General features: G+C 45.9%; 1 protein-coding gene across 1 annotated transcript in view; it reads right to left on the bottom strand.

The window, feature by feature from the left end:
• The window catches only part of ARID1B (AT-rich interaction domain 1B), a gene marked incomplete at its 3' end in the record, with an annotated part of 355694 nt that overhangs the window by 249618 nt on the left and 92744 nt on the right, over positions 1-13332 (bottom strand). The window lies entirely within an intron of this gene.

The raw sequence follows: 13332 nt of genomic DNA, 5'->3' as shown, positions 1-13332 counted from the left end.
ACTGGTGCAGTCACTCTGAATACCACAATATGGTCCGCGTGGGAACGCTAAGAACTCGGGTAAGCCCACACACTTAAGGATCCAGCGATCAGTTCCACAGACAGACTTAAAAACCAAATGCACTGCACAATACCGAGGGTGGGACAAGAGGAATGGGAAAGGAGTTAATATTAAACACTGTGTCCCTAAGACCGATTAGCCCAGTAACTCATAACACAGACAACGAAGCAAAAGGGAAAAATGCAAAATGCTGAAGTTCATATTCCTTTTGATCCAATCTAAATTATTTCCCATTAGAAAATAATGGCCCATAGGACCTGGCAGCAATGACCACCCAACACTTGGTTTACCACATGCCTCTCCCCACACAGCCCTCCCGTCAGCAAGCAGGAAGGTTTCTGTTGCAGACCATGGAACAGCACGTGCAGTGCTTTGCTTGTGTTTACTTTACAGTTTGATATCTCATAATGAATGTATGTCCCCGCCATAAGCCAAGCCAAAGAATTTCCATAAAATACAAGTGCACATGCTAGAATACCATACACCACAACACACGCCCTCCCATTCAACACCCATATGTCTGATTTGATATCTAATACTGTATTTCACACAAGCATCTTTGCAGTTTAGCTGAAGCAGCTAGGATAACACTTTTGCCAGTGTTAAAGTGACTGTAAAACTTAGTCAACACAGCCAGCAGCTCCCCCACCAACTGCATCCTGCAGGCTGCCACTGCAGTTCCACAGGTGGGGGACTGCCCCAGGAAGGGGCTCTGTTTTCTGGGCAAGACAACCACCCAGTAGATGGCAGGCCTCTACTCACACCAGAGCAGCCACGAATGGACTGGCCTCTTTCCTGTTTATTCCAGTTTGCAAAGTTTGGGTGCAGGTCAGGGCACAGGGGAAGAAGACTGGGAGGCAGGTAGGGCAGTGCATGTGGGAGCAGATCTTCCCCGCAGCCAGAGCAACGGTCTGCAGAGCAAAGCCAGCTTCGCGGGGGAAACCATCAGAAACGCCGACTTGGGAGTTTTCATTCCTGTCTTCCACAATTAGAAAGTTGCTGCTACCCTTTTAGACGCAAGGTCTAAATCACGTGTTCTGCAAGGACCACCAGACACGGCCCCATGCGAGGCTGGGGTTGTCCTTCCCTTGGGGTCCAGGGCCCAGGGCCAGTCCTAGGCAGCAGTCCCCTATCCTGCCAGGCAGCCAGAATAGCACAGTGATGACTGAACATCCATGGCACCCCCATCCGTAAAATGGGGCTACTTTCTCTACTGATTCATATTAACTCCACAGCCAGAAATACAATGATGCTACCTGGAATTCTGCACAGATTCTATTATTATTTATGGAACTACAAGTTGTACTGCTGCCTCTGAAATATTAATTCCTCATTGTTTATAAACTTACCTTTAAAATATTTAAATTTTGTAAATATAGTATCTCAGTTGCCTGGAACTAAAGTCTGATTCTTGAATGACCAAATGCTATTTTTGTTTTAATCAGGTAGATGCAGGGCTTTCAAAGATTTACTATATGCTTTTCTGACAACTCAAACCAAGTAATTGTTAGCATGGATATAATCAGCAGCCAGAACCCCTAGGCCCTGGGTGCCCAGGGCGGCCTACCCGACCAGTGTGCATGCCCGCCGCCACCTTCTCACACAGGCCACGGGCCACTGCATGTCACCTTGACCTCGACCCCCAAAGCATCTGCAGAGGACCGGGACCCGTGCCTGGTTAAAATTATGAAGGCCCCAGGGAGTCGTCCATGAGAGAAGCACATGAGCTTTTACTGCCTCAAGTTTTGTGCTATCAGTTTTGGCTACTGTGCATCTTTCTGTTTCTCTCTCAGTTCTCAACCACATTTAGGGTAAATGAGATTTCCAGAATGTTGGATGCAAGTGAAATTTAGCCAAGAAGGGGCCTCCCTGATGGCACACGGGGTTCAGACACAACCTATGAAGCTATCAGTAGCCACTGCAGCACAAGTTCAATCCCCAGCCAGGGAGGAGACCCACATGGCGCAGCAGACCTCTCCTGCCTCACCCGCTGCTCCCCCCAGCAGTGTGTTTCAGTCTGCCTGTTTCCATCCCACTCTGTTGCTGGTGAATCCTTTCACCTGCCACACCTCTGGCCTGTACCCCAGTTCTTGTATGTATAAATAAATCAATCTTTAGAAAGAGAGAAAGAGGGAGGGAGGGAGGGAGGAAGGAAGAAGGAAAGAAAGGAAGGGAAGGGAGGGAGGGAGGGAGGAGAGGGGGAGGGGGAGGGAGGAGGGGAGGGGGAGGGGGAGGGGGAGGGGGAGGGAGGAGGGGAGGGGAAGGGAGGAGGGGAGGGGAGGGGAGGGGAGGGGAGGGGAGGGGAGGGAGGGAGGGAGGGAGGGAGGGAGGGAGGGAGGGAGGGAGGGAGGGAGGGAGGGAGGGAGGGAGGAAGGAAGGAAGGAAGGAAGGAAGGAAGGAAGGAAGGAAGGAAGGAAGGAAGGAAGGAAGGAAGGAAGGAAGGAAGGAAGGAAGGAAGGAAGGAAGGAAGGAAGGAAGGAAGGAAGGAAGGAAGGAAGGAAGGAAGGAAGGAAGGAAGGAAGGAAGGAAGGAAGGAAGGAAGGAAGGAAGGAAGGAAGGAAGGAAGGAAGGAAGGAAGGAAGGAAGGAAGGAAGGAAGGAAGGAAGGAAGGAAGGAAGGAAGGAAGGAAGTTAGTTAGTTAGTTTAGCCAAGCGTTACTGAGAACCAGAAACCAGTGCTGAGAATGGAGGATACAAAACACTCCCAGTTCTGATGCCACCCTGCCTTCCCTGAGCAGCCTAATTGGGCAGCCCCAGCACCCCCTCCCACTGCCCCCTCCATTTTACCATGGGGAGCTCATCTGAGGCTGTGGCTTCCTTATTCCCTTGACTCTGCTCATGGGCTGACTGTCCCCAGCACTAGCCTACAGCGCCTGCCAGTCAGCACGAACTCGCTGAAGGAACGGATGCTGTGCAGTGGACTACTGCATCGGGTTATTATGATACAAACTTCTACACATCATAAAACAGCAATCACGTCCAGCACCCGAGTCACTGACCCCTGTGGTCAGCGTCTCCCATGGCTGGCACCACACCAAGTGCACGGGGCCTTCGCCACCTACACGCCCACCCACCAGACTGTGACCCAGCCGGTGCCCCAGACCCGTAGACGTTTTGAATAAAATCTCCACAAAATGCCTAAGATCAGAGTTTTTTGTTTGCTACTTAAAAACGAGAAACACAAAATCTATTCTATCATTTCTAAATAAAGAGGGTCTTAATGTGCTGTGTAAGCACACACAGCAAAAGAACGATTCCCACTTTTAAAGAAACAAGAATGCTTTCAAACAGTGTGGGGAGGAGAAAACGCAGCTGAGCACGACGCACGTCCATGAAGCTCTCATTCCGGGAAACACTGGGATGAAGGACATGAGCGTCAGCTCTGTGCCTGCGTCCCCTTCAACGTGCAGAGCTCTGGAGCCTTCTCCTTCACTTTACCCTGAACACTTCGCCCACACTTCAAAATTGAAGAAGTGATCAGGTTTTTATCTTCTCCCTCTTTTTCTTTCCAAGCAAGTTTAAGGAAGCGGCTGCCCACTGAGGTTGAAGACACGCTGCCTGTGGATGTACGCCCGGGAACACTCCCTGTGTCCCAAGGGGCATGGTGGACACAACACTGTTCACAGCAGGGAAAGAACACGTGCTCCAATTCTAGCACAGCAGGTAAATGGCAAAAAATAGATTTTGCTACGGTCACACAATGGAATGGGAGGAAAAATAAGACCCACACATCAAAATAGCTCAAATCTAAACAATATAATGCTCAGTTTAAAGAGAAAGCAACAAAGGTCAATGCAGTGTGAAACACCTACATAAAGTGGGAATGTGCAAAACAGCTGCACGCATTGTTTGTGAACATATACAGTAAATGCACAAAAACGTGCACTGAAAAAATATAGACACTCCCTGGAGGGCGGGGGGGGACTATGGGATAGGGCTTCAGCATATTTTTTTCCCTTTGAAAGAATGATGTGAAACAAATGTGGCAAAATGTTAATCTACAATCTTGGTGTAGTTATACCTGCTTCAGTGCTGTTCTGTATACCTAAACTATTTCCATTTAAAATTCTAAAATAAGGACGTCCCCTATAGTGGGAAGAGGCACAGGCACACACACCTGCACACATGCACACACACGTGTGCACAACAGAAAACAAAGCCCCAGGACAGGGCCTAGGGAGAAAAGCCTGAGCTAATGACCACAAGGGCTCTGCTCCAGGCCTCCCAAGGGGCAGAGCTAAGCCAAAGACTTCATCACAGTCCTCGGAGTGCCCTGCAGCTCACACAACCTGCAGGTGAGACGAGAAACCAGCACTTCCCCAGTGCTCCCATCACAGATGCTATTCCCATAAGTTAACTCACAGAAATAATTTCTAGAGCCAAAGAAGTTTGAGAAACATACTGTAAGATGAAACAGACCAGCGCATCCATGGGTCTGTGGATTCTTTAAAAGAAACCTGTCAGACTTTACATTCAGGAATTCTCACTCACCTGACCTCAAGCATACCATGATGTCAGTGGGGTGCCTGGCTCTGCCCCCACCCAGCCCCTGGAACCACCATCCTATTTACTGTCCCTATGAATTTGGCTCTTCCAGATACCCCCTGTGTATGGAACCAGACAACAGTTTTCCTTAGAGCACGTATCAGTGTTTTATTCCTTCTTAAGGCTGAATACATCCTCTGCGTGCACATATCCTGTCCCATGTATCCAGTCTCCCATCAGCGGACACTAGTCTGTTTCCAACTCTGGTTATTGTGAATGACGGCGTGAATGTATGCATGCAAATATCAAGTCTTTGTTTTCCCATCCACTGGGTATACACACAGCACTGGAATTGCAGGGTGGTGGGGTAGTTCTACATTTACTTTTAAGATTTATTGATTGATTGATTGATTGATTGATTGATACGTACATACATACAAGCACTGGTTACAGTCAGAAGCGCGGGAGGATGAAAGAATTAACCAGAGCCAGAGCGGGGAGCAGAGCAGGCAGAAGGACCGAAGTACACTGCTGAGGGGAGCGGCGGGCGGCAGGAGAGGTCTGCGCGCCATGTGGGACCCTCCTCTGGTGGCCGGGGAGCAGCCGGGGATCAAACCGGTGCAGCTGAGGCTGAGGGCAGCTTCGCAACCCAGCGCTCAATCACTGCGCCACCAGGGAGGCCCTACATTTACTATTTTGAGGACCCACCAGCCTATCATCCCATTGGCAGTGTCCAGCAGTTCCAACTTCTCCATATCTTGACAACACTTGCTATTTTGTTTGCTGGCTTCTGGGCTAGCTCTCCTGATGAGTGTGAATGATGCTGCGCCTACTGCGGGTCTGGTTGCCATTCCTGGCTAACAGCTAGTTACGCTGAGCACCTCCCCTGGTGTTCACAGGTCACTTGTTTACCTCACTTGGAAAAATGAGTTCAAGACCTTCACCCTTTTCTTTTTAAAAAATTTTATTTTATATATTTATGCATACAAGTGCTGGGGTGTAGGCCAGAAGTGCGGGGGGAGGGGGGGTGGAGAGTGAGAGGATTCGCCAGAGCCAGAGTGGGGAGCAGAAAAGGCAGATCAACTGAAATACACTGCTGAGGGGGGCAGGGAGTGAGAGAGGAGAGGTCTGCTGCACCATGTGGGTAGCTCCCAGACCGATATGGGACTCAAGCTGCAGTGGCTACAGATAGCTTCATAGTGTTGAGACTTCAAGGAGGCCCTCTTTGCCCATTTTTAAGCTCGGTTTTAAGTTCTGAATTGTAGGAGTGTATTACGTAGCATGGATATTAATCCCTTAGCAGATACATGACTGGAAATATTTTTTCCTACTACATGGATTTTGCTTTCATATCCAAAAAATCAGGCCGATTTCCAAATCATGAAGGCTGCCCATGTTTTCTCCAGCAGTTTTGAGCTTCTGCACCCACCTGCAGGCCTGTGGTCCATCCTGAGCTCAGTCTGTATACAGCCCCAGCTTCCTTCTTTGAACAAATGATCTTACATGATGTAATTTTCACATCAGTTCATGTTCTTTTGTTCTAGGAAGTACAGCTGGGTTTGGAATCTACGATTCCCTCAAAAACAATATAAAATGTGTGTAGTCAGCACACTGCATAATCTGCTTACATGAAGTTTTTTTCTTTTTTAAAAAACAACAGGTAAAACTAACTTTCTGCTAGATGTCATGAGTGGTTGTGGAAATTGGGGCTGACTAGAAAAACTTATCTAAACTGAGTGATGATTTCCTGGACATTTGCCAAAAGTCATCAAACTGTACACATAAAATTGAACATCTTACTATATATAACTTACAACTTAAAATACTGGCAAAATATGTATATATATATATATATATATATATATATAAAAAATACAGAAGGAAGTAACATATACTTTTTAAAATATATATTTATTTATTTATTTATTTATACAAGAACCAGGGTACAGGCCAGATTCGTGGGAGGGTGGGAGGATTCACCAGAGACAGAGTGGGGAGCAGAACAGGCAGACTGATGAAATACACTGCTGAGGGGAGCAGCGGGCGAGACAGGAGAGGTCTGCCATGCTATGTGGGATTCTCGCTGGCTGGCCAGGATGGAGCCCACACTGCAGAGGCTGCGGACAGCTTCACAGTGCTGCGCTCAACCACCTGCGCCACCAGGGGAGGCCACAGAAGTAACATATACTTTTGACCTCACATTTTTCTCTAACATATTCTTGTTGAAAAATTCCAGTTTTATGAAAGCCCAGCTATGTTTAATATTGTTATTAATTCATCTGATAATTAAATGATGGCTATTCCTAAATGCTTAACAGATAGTTTTCACATTTTCACTCTAAGTCATCCAGAAGACTGTCCAGCAGCTAGGCGTACTGGGATGACAATGATGATGCTGCAGATGTAAGCGCCTACTAAGACAAATACAATGCGCTTGCAGCTCCTCTACTTTCAAGAATTTATCTTAAGAAAACCTTGAAGCAAGTTTGCAAAAGGTAAGTGTGGCAGCGAGTTCACTGAATTCCTACACCAGCACCCTCGCTTAAAAATATGGAAACAGCCTAAATATCTAAATGTCCGTCCCTAGGGGAATGGCTTTTAAAAGGGGGCAGGGGAGATTCAATAAAATATAGGACCACTCAAAGTAATGCATTTCAGTACAGATAACATGTATGTAATAAGAAGTTCTCTCCATGGATTACTAAGGTGGGGCCCAGGGGATAGCAGTTTACAAAACAACATATATAGTGCCATTTTTGAATATGAAAATCCAAGTACGGATGTGAGTAAAGAATTACTAGCCTAGAGGAATATAAACCAAAATGTTATCTATCATTTCTTAAACTAACTCAATGTTTTTCATGGACCTAGAAATAAAATAAAATTTTGTTTGGATTATTTATTGCTGTCTAAGAGTTATCAGAAAGTATAATTATAATAATTTATCTTAAACAGCAGAAAGCTTCTTAATTTCTATTTGTTTTTCATCATATCTTTTCAGTCCCTCCAGGTAAATTCTATAAAATGGGAAAGCAAAAAGCAAAGGAAAAAATCATACATTTACAGCTATATTTTAGTCATTACTAAGGCAAGTTCTGCTGGCTTCCGATTCCACAGAAAGATCAAAAACTATTTTTCATACATAAGAGACAGACTGAAAATTCCCCACAGCAAGGAATTCAGATGCTAAGCCAATGTGTGGTTGAACCAACTGCATGAGAAAATGTTATTATGTCAACACGTCCAGCCAATAGTAATGGCGAGAAGTTAATAGTTTACCAGTCCACGACCTGGCGACCGTTCCGCCATCCATAGTCCCTTAAGTTCAATGGGGACTTCTGAACAAGTTAGGTGCTTTTTCCACTTTTGTATTTTAGAAGGAAAAATAAATCTTGTCCTTAGGCTTGTCTAAGGGGGAGGTGGTGAAATCAGCAATTTCCTGAAATTGCTCCTGCAGTCTTGAGAAATAAGAACCAACACATGTATTGAGCACTTACTATATGCACTGGACACTGACACTGCATCTCCAAATTCTGTCCAGCTTCCCTTGTACAACAGAAAAAAGACAAGCCGTGGAAGGAGGAACTTGGCAACACACTCGGGGTCAGGCAGAATCTCAAACTCCAGGACGGGCCCAGTGACCAGCCTCGCCAACAGGCCAGTGACACAGCTCCTGTTGCCAGGGAGACCACTTCCGTTTTGGTCTATGCCCTTGTTTCTAACAGATAACTTTCGGGCCACAAATGCTGCATTTTTGACTTGTTTTTATTTACAGACTGAAAAATAACCACATATCTGGGTTAACTTAACACCCTCATCTTTAGTTTACAGGTTTTTTTAAATTCCTATGGGAAATATATTTACATTTTGATTTGTGAAGCTAAGTTGAAATGTGCTTGTTTGTCATCAGTAATGTCTTTTTTCATCATAAGTTTGGTTTCTAAAACTTCCTTCACGAGGACACACAACACAAGATTATAAGCATAAACAATGAAAATAAAATTCACAATTATTAATTGACTACAAAATTTCACTGCTTACTCTCAGTTCAACTACTCTATATTTAGCAAATCACAGCATTAGCAAATACTAGGTCAGACTGATGTTTCGCAGACCGAACATTCTCTGTGGCTGTGAGAACAGAATGGCAATGCCTCGTGACCTCGATTTCCAAAAGTGAGGGATGTGTCCTAAGCAGGCTTTATTTCCTTTTTCATAATCATTCCATTATCCATGAATTTATTTATACCCTTTCTAAATTAATTTATATTTCTAGTCCACACACCTCTGGAGGGTAACAAGTTCTGGAACATTATTAACCATTTTGTAAAGTGCTACATCTTTTAGTTTTCATAAAATTACCTCCAAGCTTCAAGATGGGGGCCCTTAATGCTAGGAGCTAGAATTTGATTAACAGATATATGGTCAACCAGTGCAGGCCAAAACCTTTACCTGCCAGATCAAAGATTTCTTGTCGGCTTCTCTATCCCACCCTGTCTCTTGGTTATTTCCCTGGCTTAGTGAATCTGCTTTCACTCCATTTAGTGCCCAACATGTACTAAAGGCGGGGCACGCAAGGCTGTCCACAGAGTAAGATTACTTGTCTAGCTACTTTAAAATAGAAACCTCTTGTACATGTTTTGTATTCTCTTCTACCTCCTAACTACAGTTGTGCTCACCTTTCTTCCTAGGTCAGCCAATTAGACAAGATTTTGCTTAAGTATTCATAAAGCACAGGCATTCGCTGGTAGTAAAAGGTTTCCTCTCATTTACAACCAGTGTTGAACCAAAGTTTTACTGTACACAAAATTAACACACAAGTGTATAATTGTAGTTTTATGCTCAAGTGCCCTAATTATGCACTTTAAAACACTTTCTTTCCGAGGATCCAACGGGGGCATTTGACAGACAGATCTATAAAGTTTGCCATGAGCTTTTAGATAAAATAGAAGTGTAATGGTTAAAAAAAAATTGTACATTCACTGGGGAAAAGCATGTATGTGTAACACAGGATAATAATGCTACCACTAGAATTTTTAGCTAAAAAGATAGCTTATTTACAATGTAGATGAATGTGTGACTAAGAGCAGGTCATGGCTAATTCACTGCCTGGTCCTAAAGAAAACAGAACCAGTTCCCAAAACAAGTGACCTAAATGCTTTGCACGAACCATCATGGGGGAGAAACTCGCTTATGCATGCAAATACCTTGTTTATATAGTAACATAAAGCAGAAAAAAAAAATTAACAGTAAAGGGAGTCATGGTCATTTCCACTGCAGAAGCTTTGACAGCTAGGTTAACATCATTTACATTTAAAACAAAATCAAAACTCAGTGGTTTCCATGCCTAACAGAGGCAGTCACAGTCATTTTGAGATTGGAGAAGCTCAGCTATGGAGACGAGTCACCAGGACCCCACAGAGCTCTGCAAGAGGTACAGGGGAAGAAATGGGCAGCTGTGCCAGCAGAAGCACCATCTTCCCAGAAAAAGATGACGAGAGAGCCCTCCCTGGTGGCGCAAGGGGTTAAGCACAGCACTGTGACGCTATCTGCAGCTTCTGCAGCATGAGTTCAATCCCCAGCCGGCCAGGGAGGTACCCACACGGCACAGCAGACCACTCCTGTCTCCCCGCGGCTCCCCTCAGCAGTGTATTTCAGTCAGTCTGCCTGTTCTGTTCCCTGCTCTGTCTCTGATGAATCCTCTCACCCCCTGCACCTCTGGCCTATACCCTAGTTCTTGTATGTATAAATCTTTGAAAAAAAGAAAATGATAATGAGAGAGAGAGAGAGAACATGAACACACAGTGCAGTGCTGCCCCCCCTTCCCCCAGGGATCCATTGTCTCTCTCCAAGAAAACAGGCCCCATAGTGTCATGTACTTAGCAATAAACACATCTCACTGGAAAGCAATTTGGATGTTCCATCCTCCTGTTATATTGTGGCTCAAACTGCAACAGGTAGTTTTAAATTAGAGAACATAATCTTTGAGTTGTCTCCATTTTCAACAAAATACAAAATGAGGACAAAAATCAAAACTCAAAAGCCAGCACAACAGAGCCTCACACACGTACAACAGCAGGGTTTGCTAATAAGACTTTAAAATAAATGGCTCCAGCATGCTCATGTTTTAAAAAAAAAACCACCCACTTGGTCCACAGGCACATGGTGAGGATGCCATTCGCTATGGCACAGCGGAAGAGGCTCAGCACGAGCCACTGATGGGAACCGCGCAGGCTTTGGCCCAGCTGCCCTCTGGCCAGAAGCTTCTATTTTTATAAAGCACAAAAAGAGGAGCCAAGAGCTTTACCACTTTCCTATATAGACCCAGCTGCCAGAATGGATGTGCCAAAGGGGAATTTCAGAGAATTTTAAAGAGATAACCTTTGCTGAGGCTGCAATGTCAACTGTGCAGCCACACGAAGGGAGCATGTGCCGTGAATGCACGATGGGAAGGCTGTTCTGAGATAACTGCGAGACGGGCAGGGAAGGCAGGGACCCACCGAGTGAGACCAGAACCAGAACGTTAACATGGCCAGAGGGGAGACTGGCAAGTCATTGTCTGTAAAGGGAGCTGAATGGTGGGGAAAGAGCAGGAGAGACCAAACCCTGTAGGCTCCTCTGCCTTGGGGGTCTGTGCCAGGCACACAGAGCGCTCGTTCATGTGTGTCCTGTGCTACTGTGTGCGTGTGTGTGCGTGTGTGTGTGTTTCTAAACACAGCTCTGAAGTTGTTCCTTTTGTGAATTAGAGATGGGGGTAGGGTGCCGATGTAACCCCACTGTCACCAGCGGGCTCAAGGTCACGCTGAAGGCAAGTGGAGGGCCAGCTGCACCTAGACCTTCCTATATCCTTTTACTCTCCTGCCAAAAAAGAGAGAAATGAGTGTGGTGACCCAGGTGATAAAAATGAGTGAAATAAAAAATCGCCAAGCCCCTCAAAAACAGAAATTTCAAAAACAGGGCCTCCCTGGTGGTGCAAAGGGTTAAGACACAGCACTAAGAAGCTATCTGCAGCCACTGCAGCATGAGTTCAATCCCCGGCCAGGGAGCTACCCACTTGGCACAGCAGACCTCTCCTGTCTCACCCGCTGCTCCCCTCAGCAGTGTATTTCAGTCAGTCTGCGTGCTCTGCTCCCCACTCTGTCTCTGGTGAATCCTCTCACCACCACCCCCACACATCTGGCCTATACCCCAGTTCTTGTATGCACAAATAAATCTTTCTAAAAAAAGAAATTTCAAAAACTATAGTGTGGTAAAAACATGATCTTTAAGAGACAGAGTCTGAGAGATTCTGAAGATTTTTGAAAGGAGACACTCCTTATTCATTACTCCACCAACCCCCAAATGTAAATGGTGAAAAACTATAAAGAGAAAAACAACAGCAACAGTGACACGAAAGGCCAGCTTTCTCTGCCCCACGACCAGACCCACATCCGCCCGGGAAGCCACCTCTGGGCCAATGGAGTCCAGGAAGGGGTGTCTATTGGGAAGAAGCTGGATGGGCCTCAGGGCACCCTGCCTAGCGGGGGGGGGGGGGGGGGGGGGAGAGAAGGAGACCACATCAAGGGGGTGGCCAGGCTGCATGGGGCATAAGAAGCTGGTCATTTTAGTTTTTTGCCTTGACTTTCAGAATGAACTCAAATGCTGAGGAGTGAGTTTACACAAGACCTTTTGCTTTAGAAGACACTTCTACCATGAACTCACCCTCTCTCACAATGCAGTGAGTGCCCCTGAAGCCCATGAGCAAAGGTGAGACTAGAGGAAGTGGATGCACACATGGGGCTGGAGACCCACCCACTGGGGCCTTTCATTCCCAGGTCACAATTTGGGATGCCGGTGAGAAACAAGGCGGAGATGCTCAATAATACACCCACAGTCAGTGTATTCGGATCAACAAGCTGTGGCTTTAAAGTAAAAACCCATCCGTCCCCCCACAGGGCGCTGAGCCCAGACACTCACTGTGGACTTCACTGGAGCTGTCATGCTGAGGCAGTGGGTGGCTGGCTCAACCCTCTCCTTTGGAAGTGAGACCCAGGACTACAGCTGGGTGGGGGGAAGCTGCACCTTTCACCAAGTAGAGTGCCACTCAGGACACCTCCCTGCCCGCCACCCCACCTGGCGCTCACCCGGCTCTGCTGAAGGAAGGGCTGGGGAGCAGGTGCAGGGGAAGCAGGAGGAGAGACGCAGGGAGCAGGGAGCGCGGGCAGGGAGCCCAAGGCAGAGAAGCAGCAGGGACAGGAAGGGGCCCGACAGGGAAAGGGAAGCAAAAAGACAACGGTACAGATGAAGGCTGTCCTCGAATGTTCTGAGTTTTAAAAAATAAATTTTGAAAATCTGGGCCATTAAAATTTAGAAAGTATTTGGACATAGAATGCCCACCAACACCATGTGATACCGTGAGGGCAGAGGAAAAAGGGAGTCTTCCTTTTAGCAGGTAAGTTTAACTTACATGATAAACTCTCCATACTGAGTGACAGGTTACACTCAGAGGCATTCCATTTTGAGGGGAAGGCAGTATGAAGAAGCAATACTCCGGGTAAAATATCAAAGCCCTGGACATATAAAAATATTTCAAAGCAAACGCTTTAAGAAAAAATAATTTAATCCTTTCCCTTGAGAAAGAAAATATGCAAGTTTTTTTAATCCCATCAGATGGAATATGTAATAAATATTTCCCAAAATAGGGTCAGGAAAATATACAGAATGGTGACATTTTCAAATCGAATAGAAAGATAGGTGGGGGCAAGCAGGGGAGATTTACTTAGAGTAGAATTGTCAATAAGTTAAATAT

Source organism: Talpa europaea, assembly GCF_964194135.1.
Source record: "Talpa europaea genome assembly, chromosome: 2".
Lineage (NCBI taxonomy): Eukaryota > Metazoa > Chordata > Mammalia > Eulipotyphla > Talpidae > Talpa > Talpa europaea.
Note: the sequence above shows the minus strand (reverse complement) of the source record. Positions and strands in the feature narration are given on the sequence as shown.